Genomic DNA, 15,122 nt, shown 5'->3' with positions numbered 1-15,122 from the left:
TAGCACACATGGGAAAGGCAGCGCTGTGCTACATAGCACTTTAAGAATGTCATCGCAGGTTCGAATCCGGCCTGAAACACCGTCTGGCCGTTTCTGCTGTCTCGCGTTGTTTTACGCGACGGTGCCCTCTGCTCAGCGTCTTCCCGATCGCCCGCGACATCTTATGAAGCAGAGAACCTGAGTGTTTGTAACTGTTTGCGTCCTGTTTCTTGTGTTTTTTTACTGAGGGCAATCATATGAATCATTGATATCCATTGCAACACCCAGAGGAGTAAAAAATAATTTTACAAAATAGGGGAATGCCGCGATCAGCGGACTTTGACCTACGCACGCACGCACGCAGTAGCCGGCAGTCACGAGACTCTAATCATGTATAATGAGCACTGCATTAATCAGCGTCTCCGTAGCACACATGGGAAAGGCAGCGCTGTGCTACATAGCACTTTAAGAATGTCATCGCAGGTTCGAATCCGGCCTGAAACACCGTCTGGCCGTTTCTGCTGTCTCGCGTTGTTTTACGCGACGGTGCCCTCTGCTCAGCGTCTTCCCGATCGCCCGCGACATCTTATGAAGCAGAGAACCTGAGTGTTTGTAACTGTTTGCGTCCTGTTTCTTGTGTTTTTTTACTGAGGGCAATCATATGAATCATTGATATCCATTGCAACACCCAGAGGAGTAAAAAATAATTTTACAAAATAGGGGAATGCCGCGATCAGCGGACTTTGACCTACGCACGCACGCAGTAGCCGGCAGTCACGAGACTCTAATCATGTATAATGAGCACTGCATTAATCAGCGTCTCCGTAGCACACATGGGAAAGGCAGCGCTGTGCTACATAGCACTTTAAGAATGGCATCACCGGTTTGAATCCGGCCTGAAGGTCCGGCAGTTTCCGCGGACTCACGTTGTTTTACGCGACGGTGCCCTCTGCTCAGCGTCTTCCCGATCGCCCGCGACATCTTATGAAGCAGAGAACCTGGGTGTTTGTAACTGGTTGCGTCCTGTTTCTTGTGTTTTTTTACTGAGGGCAATCATATGAATCATTGATATCCATTGCAACACCCAGAGGAGTAAAAAATAATTTTACAAAATAGGGGAATGCCGCGATCAGCGGACTTTGACCTACGCACGCACGCAGTAGCCGGCAGTCACGAGACTCTAATCATGTATAATGAGCACTGCATTAATCAGCGTCTCCGTAGCACACATGGGAAAGTCAGCGCTGTGCTACATAGCACTTTAAGAATGGCGTGGCCGGTTCGAATCCGGCCTGAAGCACCGTCCGAATCGGCCGCTGTCTCACGTTGTTTTACGCGACGGTGCCCTCTGCTCAGCGTCTTCCCGATCGCCCGCGACATCTTATGAAGCAGAGAACCTGAGTGTTTGTAACTGTTTGCGTCCTGTTTCTTGTGTTTTTTTACTGAGGGCAATCATATGAATCATTGATATCCATTGCAACACCCAGAGGAGTAAAAAATAATTTTACAAAATAGGGGAATGCCGCGATCAGCGGACTTTGACCTATGCACGCACGCAGTAGCCGGCAGTCACGAGACTCTAATCATGTATAATGAGCACTGCATTAATCAGCGTCTCCGTAGCACACATGGGAAAGGCAGCGCTGTGCTACATAGCACTTTAAGAATGTCATCGCAGGTTCGAATCCGGCCTGAAACACCGTCTGGCCGTTTCTGCTGTCTCGCGTTGTTTTACGCGACGGTGCCCTCTGCTCAGCGTCTTCCCGATCGCCCGCGACATCTTATGAAGCAGAGAACCTGAGTGTTTGTAACTGTTTGCGTCCTGTTTCTTGTGTTTTTTTACTGAGGGCAATCATATGAATCATTGATATCCATTGCAACACCCAGAGGAGTAAAAAATAATTTTACAAAATAGGGGAATGCCGCGATCAGCGGACTTTGACCTACGCACGCACGCAGTAGCCGGCAGTCACGAGACTCTAATCATGTATAATGAGCACTGCATTAATCAGCGTCTCCGTAGCACACATGGGAAAGGCAGCGCTGTGCTACATAGCACTTTAAGAATGGCATCACCGGTTTGAATCCGGCCTGAAGGTCCGGCAGTTTCCGCGGACTCACGTTGTTTTACGCGACGGTGCCCTCTGCTCAGCGTCTTCCCGATCGCCCGCGACATCTTATGAAGCAGAGAACCTGAGTGTTTGTAACTGGTTGCGTCCTGTTTCTTGTGTTTTTTTACTGAGGGCAATCATATGAATCATTGATATCCATTGCAACACCCAGAGGAGTAAAAAATAATTTTACAAAATAGGGGAATGCCGCGATCAGCGGACTTTGACCTACGCACGCACGCACGCAGTAGCCGGCAGTCACGAGACACTAATCATGTATAATGAGCACTGCATTAATCAGCGTCTCCGTAGCACACATGGGAAAGGCAGCGCTGTGCTACATAGCACTTTAAGAATGTCATCGCAGGTTCGAATCCGGCCTGAAACACCGTCAGGCCGTTTCTGCTGTCTCGCGTTGTTTTACGCTACGTGCCCTCTGCTTAGCGTCTTCCCGATCGCCCGCAACATCTTATGAAGCAGAGTTTGTAACTGTTTGCGTCCTGTTTCTTGTGCTTTTTTACTGAGGGCAATCATATGAATCATTGATATCCATTGCAACACCCAGAGGAGTAAAAAATAATTTTACAAAATAGGGGAATGCCGCGATCAGCGGACTTTGACCTACGCACGCACGCAGTAGCCGGCAGTCACGAGACTCTAATCATGTATAATGAGCACTGCATTAATCAGCGTCTCCGTAGCACACATGGGAAAGGCAGCGCTGTGCTACATAGCACTTTAAGAATGGCATCGCTGGTTCGAATCCGGCCTGAGGCACCGTCCGGCAGTTTCCGCGGACTCACGTTGTTTTACGCGACGGTGCCCTCTGCTCAGCGTCTTCCCGATCGCCCGCGACATCTTATGAAGCAGAGAACCTGAGTGTTTGTAACTGTCTGCGTCCTGTTTCTTGTCTTTTTTTACTGAGGGCAATCATATGAATCATTGATATTCATTGCAACACCCAGAGGAGTAAAAAATAATTTTACAAAATAGGGGAATGCCGCGATCAGCGGACTTTGACCTACGCACGCACGCACGCAGTAGCCGGCAGTCACGAGACTCTAATCATGTATAATGAGCACTGCATTATCAGCGTCTCCGTAGCACACATGGGAAAGGCAGCGCTGTGCTACATAGCACTTTAAGAATGGCGTCGCCGGTTCGAATCCGGCCTGAAGCACCGTCCGAATCGGCCGCTGTCTCACGTTGTTTTACGCGACGGTGCCCTCTGCTCAGCGTCTTCCCGATCGCCCGCGACATCTTATGAAGCAGAGAACCTGAGTGTTTGTAACTGTCTGCGTCCTGTTTCTTGTCTTTTTTTACTGAGGGCAATCATATGAATCATTGATATTCATTGCAACACCCAGAGGAGTAAAAAATAATTTTACAAAATAGGGGAATGCCGCGATCAGCGGACTTTGACCTACGCACGCACGCACGCAGTAGCCGGCAGTCACGAGACTCTAATCATGTATAATGAGCACTGCATTAATCAGCGTCTCCGTAGCACACATGGGAAAGGCAGCGCTGTGCTACATAGCACTTTAAGAATGGCATCGCCGGTTCGAATCCGGCCTGAAGCACCGTCCGGCAGTTTCCGCGGACTCACGTTGTTTTACGCGACGGTGCCCTCTGCTCAGCGTCTTCCCGATCGCCCGCGACATCTTATGAAGCAGAGTTTGTAACTGTTTGCGTCCTGTTTCTTGTGCTTTTTTACTGAGGGCAATCATATGAATCATTGATATCCATTGCAACACCCAGAGGAGTAAAAAATAATTTTACAAAATAGGGGAATGCCGCGATCAGCGGACTTTGACCTACGCACGCACGCAGTAGCCGGCAGTCACGAGACTCTAATCATGTATAATGAGCACTGCATTAATCAGCGTCTCCGTAGCACACATGGGAAAGGCAGCGCTGTGCTACATAGCACTTTAAGAATGGCATCGCTGGTTCGAATCCGGCCTGAGGCACCGTCCGGCAGTTTCCGCGGACTACTCACGTTGTTTTACGCGACGGTGCCCTCTGCTCAGCGTCTTCCCGATCGCCCGCGACATCTTATGAAGCAGAGAACCTGAGTGTTTGTAACTGTTTGCGTCCTGTTTCTTGTGTTTTTTTACTGAGGGCAATCATATGAATCATTGATATCCATTGCAACACCCAGAGGAGTAAAAAATAATTTTACAAAATAGGGGAATGCCGCGATCAGCGGACTTTGACCTACGCAAGCACGCAGTAGCCGGCAGTCACGAGACTCTAATCATGTATAATGAGCACTGCATTAATCAGCGTCTCCGTAGCACACATGGGAAAGTCAGCGCTGTGCTACATAGCACTTTAAGAATGGCGTGGCCGGTTCGAATCCGGCCTGAAGCACCGTCCGAATCGGCCGCTGTCTCACGTTGTTTTACGCGACGGTGCCCTCTGCTCAGCGTCTTCCCGATCGCCCGCGACATCTTATGAGGCAGAGAACATGAGTGTTTGTAACTGTTTGCGTCCTGTTTCTTGTGTTTTTTTACTGAGGGCAATCATATGAATCATTGATATCCATTGCAACACCCAGAGGAGTAAAAAATAATTTTACAAAATAGGGGAATGCCGCGATCAGCGGACTTTGACCTATGCACGCACGCAGTAGCCGGCAGTCACGAGACTCTAATCATGTATAATGAGCACTGCATTAATCAGCGTCTCCGTAGCACACATGGGAAAGGCAGCGCTGTGCTACATAGCACTTTAAGAATGTCATCGCAGGTTCGAATCCGGCCTGAAACACCGTCTGGCCGTTTCTGCTGTCTCGCGTTGTTTTACGCGACGGTGCCCTCTGCTCAGCGTCTTCCCGATCGCCCGCGACATCTTATGAAGCAGAGAACCTGAGTGTTTGTAACTGTTTGCGTCCTGTTTCTTGTGTTTTTTTACTGAGGGCAATCATATGAATCATTGATATCCATTGCAACACCCAGAGGAGTAAAAAATAATTTTACAAAATAGGGGAATGCCGCGATCAGCGGACTTTGACCTACGCACGCACGCAGTAGCCGGCAGTCACGAGACTCTAATCATGTATAATGAGCACTGCATTAATCAGCGTCTCCGTAGCACACATGGGAAAGGCAGCGCTGTGCTACATAGCACGTTAAGAATGGCATTGCAGGTTCGAATAAGGCCTGAAGCACCGTCCGGCCATTTCCGCGGTCTCACGTTGTTTTACGCGACGTGCCCTCTGCTCAGCGTCTTCCCGATCGCCCGCGACATCTTATGAAGCAGAGTTTGTAACTGTTTGCGTCCTGTTTCTTGTGTTTTTTTTACTGAGGGCAATCATATGAATCATTGATATCCATTGCAACACCCAGAGGAGTAAAAAATAATTTTACAAAATAGGGGAATGCCCCGATCGGCGGACTTTGACCTACGCACGCACGCACGCAGTAGCCGGCAGTCACGAGACTCTAATCATGTATAATGAGCACTGCATTAATCAGCGTCTCCGTAGCACACATGGGAAAGGCAGCGCTGTGCTACATAGCACTTTAAGAATGGCATCACCGGTTCGAATCCGGCCTGAAGGTCCGGCAGTTTCCGCGGACTCACGTTGTTTTACGCGACGGTGCCCTCTGCTCAGCGTCTTCCCGATCGCCGGCGACATCTTATGAAGCAGAGAACCTGAGTGTTTGTAACTGGTTGCGTCCTGTTTCTTGTCTTTTTTTACTGAGGGCAATCATATGAATCATTGATATTCATTGCAACACCCAGAGGAGTAAAAAATAATTTTACAAAATAGGGGAATGCCGCGATCAGCGGACTTTGACCTACGCACGCACGCAGTAGCCGGCAGTCACGAGACTCTAATCATGTATAATGAGCACTGCATTAATCAGCGTCTCCGTAGCACACATGGGAAAGGCAGCGCTGTGCTACATAGCACTTTAAGAATGGCATCGCCGGTTCGAATCCGGCCTGAAGCACCGTTCGGCAGTTTCCGCGGAATCACGTTGTTTTACGCGAAGGTGCCCTCTGCTCAGCGTCTTCCCGATCCCCCGCGACATCTTATGAAGCAGAGAACCTGAGTGTTTGTAACTGTCTGCGTCCTGTTTCTTGTCTTTTTTTACTGAGGGCAATCATATGAATCATTGATATTCATTGCAACACCCAGAGGAGTAAAAAATAATTTTACAAAATAGGGGAATGCCGCGATCAGCGGACTTTGACCTACGCACGCACGCACGCAGTAGCCGGCAGTCACGAGACTCTAATCATGTATAATGAGCACTGCATTAATCAGCGTCTCCGTAGCACACATGGGAAAGGCAGCGCTGTGCTACATAGCACTTTAAGAATGGCATCGCCGGTTCGAATCCGGCCTGAAGCACCGTCCGGCAGTTTCCGCGGACTCACGTTGTTTTACGCGACGTGCCCTCTGCTCAGCGTCTTCCCGATCGCCCGCGACATCTTATGAAGCAGAGTTTGTAACTGTTTGCGTCCTGTTTCTTGTGTTTTTTTACTGAGGGCAATCATATGAATCATTGATATCCATTGCAACACCCAGAGGAGTAAAAAATAATTTTACAAAATAGGGGAATGCCCCGATCGGCGGACTTTGACCTACGCACGCACGCACGCAGTAGCCGGCAGTCACGAGACTCTAATCATGTATAATGAGCACTGCACTAATCAGCATCTCTGTAACACACATGGGAAAGGCAGCGCTGTGCTACATAGCACTTTAAGAATGTCTTCGCAGGTTCGAATCCAGCCTGAAGCACCGTCCGGCAGTTTCCGCGGACTCACGTTGTTTTACGCGACGGTGCCCTCTGCTCAGCGTCTTCCCGATCGCCCGCGACATCTTATGAAGCAGAGAACCTGAGTGTTTGTAACTGTCTGCGTCCTGTTTCTTGTCTTTTTTTACTGAGGGCAATCATATGAATCATTGATATTCATTGCAACACCCAGAGGAGTAAAAAATAATTTTACAAAATAGGGGAATGCCGCGATCAGCGGACTTTGACCTACGCACGCACGCACGCAGTAGCCGGCAGTCACGAGACTCTAATCATGTATAATGAGCACTGCATTAATCAGCGTCTCCGTAGCACACATGGGAAAGGCAGCGCTGTGCTACATAGCACTTTAAGAATGGCATCGCCGGTTCGAATCCGGCCTGAAGCACCGTCCGGCAGTTTCCGCGGACTCACGTTGTTTTACGCGACGGTGCCCTCTGCTCAGCGTCTTCCCGATCGCCCGCGACATCTTATGAAGCAGAGTTTGTAACTGTTTGCGTCCTGTTTCTTGTGTTTTTTTACTGAGGGCAATCATATGAATCATTGATATCCATTGCAACACCCAGAGGAGTAAAAAATAATTTTACAAAATAGGGGAATGCCCCGATCGGCGGACTTTGACCTACGCACGCACGCAGTAGCCGGCAGTCACGAGACTCTAATCATGTATAATGAGCACTGCACTAATCAGCATCTCCGTAACACACATGGGAAAGGCAGCGCTGTGCTACATAGCACTTTAAGAATGTCATCGCAGGTTCGAATTCAGCCTGAAGCACCGTCCGGCAGTTTCCGCGGACTCACGTTGTTTTACGCGACGGTGCCCTCTGCTCAGCGTCTTCCCGATCGCCCGCGACATCTTATGAAGCAGAGAACCTGAGTGTTTGTAACTGTCTGCGTCCTGTTTCTTGTCTTTTTTTACTGAGGGCAATCATATGAATCATTGATATTCATTGCAACACCCAGAGGAGTAAAAAATAATTTTACAAAATAGGGGAATGCCGCGATCAGCGGACTTTGACCTACGCACGCACGCACGCAGTAGCCGGCAGTCACGAGACTCTAATCATGTATAATGAGCACTGCATTATCAGCGTCTCCGTAGCACACATGGGAAAGGCAGCGCTGTGCTACATAGCACTTTAAGAATGGCGTCGCCGGTTCGAATCCGGCCTGAAGCACCGTCCGAATCGGCCGCTGTCTCACGTTGTTTTACGCGACGGTGCCCTCTGCTCAGCGTCTTCCCGATCGCCCGCGACATCTTATGAAGCAGAGAACCTGAGTGTTTGTAACTGATTGCGTCCTGTTTCTTGTATTTTTTTACTGAGGGCAATCATATGAATCATTGATATCCATTGCAACACCCAGAGGAGTAAAAAATAATTTTACAAAATAGGGGAATGCTGCGATCGGCGGACTTTGACCTACGCATGCACGCAGTAGCCGGCAGTCACGAGACTCTAATCATGTATAATGAGCACTGCATTAATCAGCGTCTCCGTAGCACACATGGGAAAGGCAGCGCTGTGCTACATAGCACGTTAAGAATGGCATTGCAGGTTCGAATAAGGCCTGAAGCACCGTCCGGCCATTTCCGCGGTCTCACTTGTTTTACGCGACGTGCCCTCTGCTCAGCGTCTTCCCGATCGCCCGCGACATCTTATGAAGCAGAGTTTGTAACTGTTTGCGTCCTGTTTCTTGTGTTTTTTTACTGAGGGCAATCATATGAATCATTGATATCCATTGCAACACCCAGAGGAGTAAAAAATAATTTTACAAAATAGGGGAATGCCCCGATCGGCGGACTTTGACCTACGCACGCACGCACGCAGTAGCCGGCAGTCACGAGACTCTAATCATGTATAATGAGCACTGCACTAATCAGCATCTCTGTAACACACATGGGAAAGGCAGCGCTGTGCTACATAGCACTTTAAGAATGTCTTCGCAGGTTCGAATCCAGCCTGAAGCACCGTCCGGCAGTTTCCGCGGACTCACGTTGTTTTACGCGACGGTGCCCTCTGCTCAGCGTCTTCCCGATCGCCCGCGACATCTTATGAAGCAGAGAACCTGAGTGTTTGTAACTGTCTGCGTCCTGTTTCTTGTCTTTTTTTACTGAGGGCAATCATATGAATCATTGATATTCATTGCAACACCCAGAGGAGTAAAAAATAATTTTACAAAATAGGGGAATGCCGCGATCAGCGGACTTTGACCTACGCACGCACGCACGCAGTAGCCGGCAGTCACGAGACTCTAATCATGTATAATGAGCACTGCATTAATCAGCGTCTCCGTAGCACACATGGGAAAGGCAGCGCTGTGCTACATAGCACTTTAAGAATGGCATCGCCGGTTCGAATCCGGCCTGAAGCACCGTCCGGCAGTTTCCGCGGACTCACGTTGTTTTACGCGACGGTGCCCTCTGCTCAGCGTCTTCCCGATCGCCCGCGACATCTTATGAAGTAGAGAACCTGAGTGTTTGTAACTGTTTGCGTCCTGTTTCTTGTGTTTTTTTACTGAGGGCAATCATATGAATCATTGATATCCATTGCAACACCCAGAGGAGTAAAAAATAATTTTACAAAATAGGGGAATGCCGCGATCAGCGGACTTTGACCTACGCACGCACGCACGCAGTAGCCGGCAGTCACGAGACTCTAATCATGTATAATGAGCACTGCATTAATCAGCGTCTCCGTAGCACACATGGGAATGGCAGCGCTGTGCTACATAGCACTTTAAGAATGGCATCGCCGGTTCGAATCCGGCCTGAAGCACCGTCCGGCAGTTTCCGCGGACTCACGTTGTTTTACGCGACGGTGCCCTCTGCTCAGCGTCTTCCCGATCGTCCGCGACATCGTATGAAGCAGAGTTTGTAACTGTTTGCGTCCTGTTTCTTGTGCTTTTTTACTGAGGGCAATCATATGAATCATTGATATCCATTGCAACACCCAGGAGAGTAAAACATAATTTTACAAAATAGGGGAATGCTGCGATCGGCGGACTTTGACCTACGCACGCGCACGCACACAGTAGCCGGCAGTCACGAGACTCTAATGAGCTCTGCATTAATCAGCGTCTCCATAGCACACATGGGAAAGGCAGCGCTGTGCTACATAGCACTTTAACCATGTCATCGCAGGTTCGAATCCGGCCTGAAGCACCGTCCGGCAGTTTCCGCGGACGCACGTTGTTTTACGCGACGGTGCCCTCTGCTCAGCGTCTTCCCGATCGCCCGCGACATCTTATGAAGCAGAGTTTGTAACTGTTTGCGTCCTGTTTCTTGTGCTTTTTTACTGAGGGCAATCATATGAATCATTGATATCCATTGCAACACCCAGAGGAGTAAAAAATAATTTTACAAAATAGGGGAATGCTGCGATCGGCGGACTTTGACCTACACACGCACGCACGCACGCAGTAGCCGGCAGTCACGAGACTCTAATCATGTATAATTCGCACTGCATTAATCAGCGTCTCCGTAGCACACATGGGAAAGGCAGCGCTGTGCTACATAGCACTTTAAGAATGGCATCGCCGGTTCGAATCCGGCCTGAAGCACCGTCCGGCAGTTTCCGCGGACTCACGTTGTTTTACGCGACGGTGCCCTCTGCTCAGCGTCTTCCCGATCGCCGGCGACATCTTATGAAGCAGAGAACCTGAGTGTTTGTAACTGATTGCATTCCTGTTTCTTGTGTTTTTTTACTGAGGGCAATCATATGAATCATTGATATCCATTGCAACACCCAGGAGAGTAAAAAATAATTTTACAAAATAGGGGAATGCTGCGATCGGCGGACTTTGACCTACACACGCACGCACGCACGCAGTAGCCGGCAGTCACGAGACTCTAATCATGTATAATGAGCACTGCATTAATGGTGTCTCCGTAGCACACATGGGAAAGGCAGCGCTGTGCTACATAGCACTTTAAGAATGTCATCGCAGGTTCGAATCCAGCCTGAAGCACCGTCCGGCCATTTCCGCGGTCTCGCGTTGTTTTACGCGACGGTGCCCTCTGCTCAGCGTCTTCCCGATCGCCGGCGACATCTTATGAAGCAGAGAACCTGAGTGTTTGTAACTGATTGCATTCCTGTTTCTTGTGTTTTTTTACTGAGGGCAATCATATGAATCATTGATATCCATTGCAACACCCAGGAGAGTAAAAAATAATTTTACAAAATAGGGGAATGCTGCGATCGGCGGACTTTGACCTACACACGCACGCACGCACGCAGTAGCCGGCAGTCACGAGACTCTAATCATGTATAATGAGCACTGCATTAATGGTGTCTCCGTAGCACACATGGGAAAGGCAGCGCTGTGCTACATAGCACTTTAAGAATGTCATCGCAGGTTCGAATCCAGCCTGAAGCACCGTCCGGCCATTTCCGCGGTCTCGCGTTGTTTTACGCGACGGTGCCCTCTGCTCAGCGTCTTCCCGATCGCCGGCGACATCTTATGAAGCAGAGAACCTGAGTGTTTGTAACTGATTGCATTCCTGTTTCTTGTGTTTTTTTACTGAGGGCAATCATATGAATCATTGATATCCATTGCAACACCCAGGAGAGTAAAAAATAATTTTACAAAATAGGGGAATGCTGCGATCGGCGGACTTTGACCTACACACGCACGCACGCACGCAGTAGCCGGCAGTCACGAGACTCTAATCATGTATAATGAGCACTGCATTAATGGTGTCTCCGTAGCACACATGGGAAAGGCAGCGCTGTGCTACATAGCACTTTAAGAATGTCATCGCAGGTTCGAATCCAGCCTGAAGCACCGTCCGGCCATTTCCGCGGTCTCGCGTTGTTTTACGCGACGGTGCCCTCTGCTCAGCGTCTTCCCGATCGCCGGCGACATCTTATGAAGCAGAGAACCTGAGTGTTTGTAACTGATTGCATTCCTGTTTCTTGTGTTTTTTTACTAAGGGCAATCATATGAATCATTGATATCCATTGCAACACCCAGGAGAGTAAAAAATAATTTTACAAAATAGGGGAATGCTGCGATCGGCGGACTTTGACCTACACACGCACGCACGCACGCAGTAGCCGGCAGTCACGAGACTCTAATCATGTATAATGAGCACTGCATTAATGGTGTCTCCGTAGCACACATGGGAAAGGCAGCGCTGTGCTACATAGCACTTTAAGAATGTCATCGCAGGTTCGAATCCAGCCTGAAGCACCGTCCGGCCATTTCCGCGGTCTCGCGTTGTTTTACGCGACGGTGCCCTCTGCTCAGCGTCTTCCCGATCGCCGGCGACATCTTATGAAGCAGAGAACCTGAGTGTTTGTAACTGATTGCGTTCCTGTTTCTTGTGTTTTTTTACTGAGGGCAATCATATGAATCATTGATATCCATTGCAACACCCAGGAGAGTAAAAAATAATTTTACAAAATAGGGGAATGCTGCGATCGGCGGACTTTGACCTACACACGCACGCACGCACGCAGTAGCCGGCAGTCACGAGACTCTAATCATGTATAATGAGCACTGCATTAATGGTGTCTCCGTAGCACACATGGGAAAGGCAGCGCTGTGCTACATAGCACTTTAAGAATGTCATCGCAGGTTCGAATCCAGCCTGAAGCACAGTCCGGCTGTTTCCGCGGTCTCACGATGTTTTACGCGACGGTGCCCTCTGCTCAGCGTCTTCCCGATCGCCCGCGACATCTTATGAAGCAGAGTTTGTAACTGTTTGCGTCCTGTTTCTTGTGCTTTTTTACTGAGGGCAATCATATGAATCATTGATATCCATTGCAACACCCAGAGGAGTAAAAAATAATTTTACAAAATAGGGGAATGCCGCGATCAGCGGACTTTGACCTACGCACGCACGCAGTAGCCGGCAGTCACGAGACTCTAATCATGTATAATGAGCACTGCATTAATCAGCGTCTCCGTAGCACACATGGGAATGGCAGCGCTGTGCTACATAGCACTTTAAGAATGGCATCGCCGGTTCGAATCCGGCCTGAAGCACCGTCCGGCAGTTTCCGCGGACTCACGTTGTTTTACGCGACGGTGCCCTCTGCTCAGCGTCTTCCCGATCGTCCGCGACATCGTATGAAGCAGAGTTTGTAACTGTTTGCGTCCTGTTTCTTGTGCTTTTTTACTGAGGGCAATCATATGAATCATTGATATCCATTGCAACACCCAGGAGAGTAAAACATAATTTTACAAAATAGGGGAATGCTGCGATCGGCGGACTTTGACCTACGCACGCGCACGCACACAGTAGCCGGCAGTCACGAGACTCTAATGAGCTCTGCATTAATCAGCGTCTCCATAGCACACATGGGAAAGGCAGCGCTGTGCTACATAGCACTTTAACCATGTCATCGCAGGTTCGAATCCGGCCTGAAGCACCGTCCGGCAGTTTCCGCGGACGCACGTTGTTTTACGCGACGGTGCCCTCTGCTCAGCGTCTTCCCGATCGCCCGCGACATCTTATGAAGCAGAGTTTGTAACTGTTTGCGTCCTGTTTCTTGTGCTTTTTTACTGAGGGCAATCATATGAATCATTGATATCCATTGCAACACCCAGAGGAGTAAAAAATAATTTTACAAAATAGGGGAATGCTGCGATCGGCGGACTTTGACCTACACACGCACGCACGCACGCAGTAGCCGGCAGTCACGAGACTCTAATCATGTATAATTCGCACTGCATTAATCAGCGTCTCCGTAGCACACATGGGAAAGGCAGCGCTGTGCTACATAGCACTTTAAGAATGGCATCGCCGGTTCGAATCCGGCCTGAAGCACCGTCCGGCAGTTTCCGCGGACTCACGTTGTTTTACGCGACGGTGCCCTCTGCTCAGCGTCTTCCCGATCGCCGGCGACATCTTATGAAGCAGAGAACCTGAGTGTTTGTAACTGATTGCATTCCTGTTTCTTGTGTTTTTTTACTGAGGGCAATCATATGAATCATTGATATCCATTGCAACACCCAGGAGAGTAAAAAATAATTTTACAAAATAGGGGAATGCTGCGATCGGCGGACTTTGACCTACACACGCACGCACGCACGCAGTAGCCGGCAGTCACGAGACTCTAATCATGTATAATGAGCACTGCATTAATGGTGTCTCCGTAGCACACATGGGAAAGGCAGCGCTGTGCTACATAGCACTTTAAGAATGTCATCGCAGGTTCGAATCCAGCCTGAAGCACCGTCCGGCCATTTCCGCGGTCTCGCGTTGTTTTACGCGACGGTGCCCTCTGCTCAGCGTCTTCCCGATCGCCGGCGACATCTTATGAAGCAGAGAACCTGAGTGTTTGTAACTGATTGCATTCCTGTTTCTTGTGTTTTTTTACTGAGGGCAATCATATGAATCATTGATATCCATTGCAACACCCAGGAGAGTAAAAAATAATTTTACAAAATAGGGGAATGCTGCGATCGGCGGACTTTGACCTACACACGCACGCACGCACGCAGTAGCCGGCAGTCACGAGACTCTAATCATGTATAATGAGCACTGCATTAATGGTGTCTCCGTAGCACACATGGGAAAGGCAGCGCTGTGCTACATAGCACTTTAAGAATGTCATCGCAGGTTCGAATCCAGCCTGAAGCACCGTCCGGCCATTTCCGCGGTCTCGCGTTGTTTTACGCGACGGTGCCCTCTGCTCAGCGTCTTCCCGATCGCCGGCGACATCTTATGAAGCAGAGAACCTGAGTGTTTGTAACTGATTGCATTCCTGTTTCTTGTGTTTTTTTACTGAGGGCAATCATATGAATCATTGATATCCATTGCAACACCCAGGAGAGTAAAAAATAATTTTACAAAATAGGGGAATGCTGCGATCGGCGGACTTTGACCTACACACGCACGCACGCACGCAGTAGCCGGCAGTCACGAGACTCTAATCATGTATAATGAGCACTGCATTAATGGTGTCTCCGTAGCACACATGGGAAAGGCAGCGCTGTGCTACATAGCACTTTAAGAATGTCATCGCAGGTTCGAATCCAGCCTGAAGCACCGTCCGGCCATTTCCGCGGTCTCGCGTTGTTTTACGCGACGGTGCCCTCTGCTCAGCGTCTTCCCGATCGCCGGCGACATCTTATGAAGCAGAGAACCTGAGTGTTTGTAACTGATTGCATTCCTGTTTCTTGTGTTTTTTTACTGAGGGCAATCATATGAATCATTGATATCCATTGCAACACCCAGGAGAGTAAAAAATAATTTTACAAAATAGGGGAATGCTGCGATCGGCGGACTTTGACCTACACA

The sequence above is a fragment of the Alosa pseudoharengus genome, unplaced genomic scaffold (assembly GCF_046254945.1).
Source record: "Alosa pseudoharengus isolate Yale_2024_CS ecotype anadromous, Long Island Sound unplaced genomic scaffold, YU_APseudo_1.1 YU_APseudo_1.1_scf_29, whole genome shotgun sequence".
Taxonomy (NCBI): Eukaryota; Metazoa; Chordata; class Actinopteri; order Clupeiformes; family Clupeidae; genus Alosa; species Alosa pseudoharengus.
This window is presented reverse-complemented; position numbering follows the sequence as displayed.